Source organism: Podarcis cretensis (assembly GCF_951804945.1).
Source record: "Podarcis cretensis genome assembly, chromosome: 15".
Taxonomy (NCBI): Eukaryota; Metazoa; Chordata; class Lepidosauria; order Squamata; family Lacertidae; genus Podarcis; species Podarcis cretensis.
In genome coordinates, this window is record NC_137185.1 from 32341345 (window position 1) to 32345903 (window position 4559).

Below are 4559 nucleotides of genomic sequence, written 5' to 3' on the forward strand. Positions count from 1 at the left end.
CCAGTTCTACATGGAAGTTCTAGCGAATTCTGCCTGGGTTGTTCTACATGCAAAACAGATGCTCTATCACGAATATACAGTTCACTGAACTCCAGGAATTTTCACCCCTCTGCTCCAAAAACTATTTGGGGAGTTGGGAGTACCATTTTGGAAGTAATGGTGCACAAGTTGCCTCCCTCTTGCTGGAGTTGGGTTCTTGCACCCATAAGAGACATCATTCGACCACCTGCGTTTTCAGAAAAGTGGCTTTGGTGGGCAAACTTCAGTCCACGATGTTCTTCTGTTCCTGGGCATTGATGTTATCATTTTCTGCATTCTTGTGTACTAGGCTCAGCATGATCTGTGGGGTGACATTATGCTATGTGCCCATCACACTGTGCTTGGAGTGGGAGGAGGAAGTTGAGAACAGCTAATTCTCATTCTAGCATATTTCAAATCAGTGGTACATTTCCACACTTTGGGTTTGCTGCTTTAGAGCTTTTCCAGAGATTCAGTAAGAGGGTGCTGAAAAAGAAGGCATAGTGGACACAGGAGAAATCTGCAGTTGCTCAGCCTCACAGCTTGGAGAATGTACACTGCACTGCCAGCCTGAATATCATCCTCAGCCCAGTTGAGGATTGATTGCCCCACAGACTGTTTAAAGGAGATGTTTGCTAAGCTTCTTCCATTATCACATTTCTGTTTGTTCCCCAGTTCACAGAGGCCACCATCTGAACCAACTGGTAGGATTTCCTCAACACTGAAGATGAAAAAGCTTCCGGCTTTGGGGATATGGATGCTTCTTTGCTTTTGTACTGGTAAGTCTCTAAAGGACAACCAGAAGAGCAAAAATATTTTCAAATCTCAAGCTACACCCTTGACATTTTGTAAACCAGCAATGACATTTTTCACATGCAAAAGTTGAAACGATTTTGCATACCCCAAATTGCTGATGCAAATGGTAAGCAGAGATTTATTTGTTTGTTTGTTTTTCAACATGGTATTTGACTTCTGGCCTCCATTAATGAGATACACAAAGATTCAAAAGCGCTTCTGGTTTATGTCTGTGGACCAGTTTATATGATCAGCAGGATCGTGTGCTTCCCTGTTCTCTGCTTAGTTGTTGAAATTGGGGCTGTAGGTATATGGTGGCGGCGGGAGGGTTTACGGCTGGGGGCTCACCGAGATTGACTTTGTTCCTCTTGCTTCCTTCCCTCTTATTCTCACCTTCTGGGTTAAATAACTCCTAGCTTTCATTCCCTCCCTGCATCTTATTCAATTGCCAGCTAGTTGTTCCTCCTCTTTACTTTAAGGAAGTGGGGGGCAGTGGGAGGGGCACTGCACATGATGTTGGGGCCCTGGAATTTTTCATCTTCATCCATCACAGTTTCGAACCCAGCTCCCCTACTTCACTCTACCCAATAGCACTTGCTGGTATGGTGGTATGTGTGTTTTGCTTTCCTGTTACAAACAGATTTGAACAAAACACCACAAAACCCTCCTGAATGATAAGCCCTCTGCATTGATTCTTCTCTCTCCCTCCTTCTGCCCCTCCCCATTTCTGCTCCACTCACTCTTCTGCAGCAAATTCCCTTTGGTGTTTCTATTGCGAAAAAAAGCTTCCAGCGACCGCTTGTCCTCCAGAAGCAGAATTTTGTTGGGCCGGGATGGGAGCATCATGTTCCACAACGAACACTTATGTCAGTAAGTATGCGAGTGAGTTGGACTGACTCAGCAGGCTGAGGGATCCATTCCCTCAGGAGTAATGCTTGGGAGTGGAGCTGTGTGCCAGCTGTAAGCCCAGAGGCAAAAAGTAGGTAGGACATCAAATGAGAATCTGATCATTTAGCCACACAAAAGCCAAAGGTTTCTACACCTCCACAGCTCTCTCTGTCTGCACAAACAGGAAACATTCTCACATTCCAAGGACACATTCTGGCCATCCGGGAGAACTTGAGAAGGCTGTGGAGCAGTGGAGCGTGTGGTCTGAGGAGCAGGGATGCAGCCTGGGGCCAGAGAGAGGTCATTCCCCACCAATGCACTATAGCAGAGATGATTCCAGGTTGGCCTTGGTGAAAATGCCCTTACTCTGAGCAGCTCCACCGATTCTGAAGGATGTATAGTAGCAGGTCATGCCTCAGACGTTATCTCCACCTTCAGAGGGTTTGTTTTCACTGGCTGTACAATGTTCTCCCTGATGAAATGCAAGGGCATCCACCCGTATTGGCATTCTGCTGGCTCTTGAAGATGCCGAGCTGTGTCTCTTCCCCAGGAGACTGTGCCAGTACTGATGGCCTTCAAGCAGCTTTCCCTTTCAATGTTACACTGCCCTAAAATGATTGTTTTTCACGTATGGATGAATGGTGCCTCTTCACTTATAGAGGAGGAAGGAAAGCCCATTTGAATTGGGCCCTACATCTGCTCCTTGCTCTTGGCGAAGCCACCCAACCCGTTTCTACCTGCTTGACCTCACCCTAGGTACTATACCTGCTCAGAAGATCCAACTCACATGGTCAATGAATGCATGTGGAGGCAATGGGAATGTACCCTTTAGCCATGGCGCATCAGCATCAGTGCACCCACAGGCCATGGCCCCCTAGTGGCCATGCAGTAGGTTCTTCTATGCAAGGGGGAACCCTTTCAGAGTAGGTCCTCCTTCAGATTAATGATGGATTGTGGCCACCAGGGAGGCATGGCCAGTAGTCAAAACAGAGAAGGCATGCTTAGCAAGTGTCACCTTTCTCCCCTATCTTCATGCACATTAACTGAACTTGTTTGTGTGTGCTGGCATCTACTGAATGGCGATTTGGTCACCCAAAAGTGTGACCTGATGCTCAGAGTGGATGGAATTTTGGGAACCCCCGAAATTGGGACTATATTCATCTATCTATTTTGTGTCCTCTCCCCATTCTTCATTCTGTAAGACTCATGGGGTGGGGACACATCTACTGTACTTCCTTGATAATGGGGACTTCTCAGAAATTTCCCCTTTCCCATTTTTGTAAAAAAAATGTCATTATTTGTGAGCTTGTTTCATTGAGCAAAGAAACAGTATTCATTTTGTTGAGGAAGCCTATAAGGCCCCTGTGACTGATCATAGATACAAAATATAGTTTGCTCATTGACATTTGAGATCTCAGGGTATCAATAATAATAATAATAATAATAATAATAATAATAATAATAATAATAATAATATATTATTTATACCCCACCCATCTGGCTGGGTTTCCCCAGCCACTCTGGGCGGCTTCCAACTGAATATTAAAAACAACACAGCATTAGACATTAAAAACTTCCCTAAAGAGGGCTGCCTTCAGTTGTCTTTTAAAAGTAAAATAGTTATTTATTGCCTTGACATCTGCTGGGAGGGCGTTCCACAGGGCGGGTGCCACTACCGAGAAGGCCCTCTGCCTGGTTCCCTGTAACCTTACTTCTTGCAATGAAGGAACCACCAGAAGGCCCTCGGCGCTGGATCTCAGGGTCCGGGCTGAACGATGGGGGTGGAGACGCTCCTTCAGGTATACAGGACCGAGGCCGTTTAAGCCTCAAGAGAGATCAGTGATAACAGAGCAGAGGGTAATGAGTGTTTCATGCTTTGTACAAGGTCTCTTACATTCTCTCTCTTTTGGCTTCTAGGGAATACAAAGATTGGTTCTGTGGTGGGTTGTACCCAGGACTGTAGGAATTCACATTCAGTGACACATGGTTTAATACTGGAGGAGGTCATATGCTGTCCCACTGAGTACTGCAATTCCTAAGCTTGCATAGGCAGTGGAGCGGAGCCTAGGACAGAAAGTGCCTCAACATCAAGATGCTTGTCACTCTTTTGATAAATTGGAGGACACATTTCAGCACAGCGATGTTCTTTCCCGTCCTCTCTTGTCTCTCTGCAAGCACAGTCTGCAGCTGCCATCATCAGCCATCATGCATGTCTCCTTCCATATGCTTTGCTGTCAAGAACCAAACAGATATTGGGGGTCAAGTCACACACACACACACACCTTATTGGTCTTGGATCCTGTTCTAGGGACTAGTTTTAAGGTCCAGTTCTTGAGATGCCTTCAGGGCCAACATCTTACCCTCCTTTTGTGACCAAGGCCTTGAGGACAGGAAGCTGAGAAGAAAGGACAGCTTTGTGTGGTGGGGAGGGATTGTGCTACCCCTCTACTGCCCCTCTTTGAAATTGAATTCATTTGACTGAATTAATTGCTTCAGAGGGGACTTTGTACATACATTAAAATAAATAAATACAGAAAACATTGTGGGGAAAGATACACCTGACTGTGTGTCATGCGAAGTTTCCATTAACTTGCTTACTTCTCTGGAAATAAATTGCTTTGATTAAAACCAATCAAACTTTTCTGAAGCACCAAAACTTTGTACGGGTATCTTTCTGTGTGAATAATTTCATAAAGTTCCTATCAGTTAGCTCATCTACAATATTATTCCCCCAGTAAGGTTTGGACCACAAAAGGGGATAACTTCCCAGTTCTCTGCAGCCTATATTATACGGCTGGATCAACTATTTCAGCCTAGAGTTTGTTTGTTTTGTCAACAGTGGATGAGTGTTGGTGCTC

General features: G+C 45.3%; 1 long non-coding RNA gene across 1 annotated transcript; it reads left to right on the top strand.

Annotated features, from left to right (window-relative positions):
• The first annotated feature begins 579 nt into the window (after positions 1-579).
• Positions 580-4357, top strand: LOC307204518. Its single transcript, XR_013833725.1, has 3 exons — positions 580-797; positions 1564-1683; positions 3619-4357. It is a non-coding gene; the product is annotated as an uncharacterized lncRNA (long non-coding RNA).
• Positions 4358-4559: the final 202 nt, after the last annotated feature.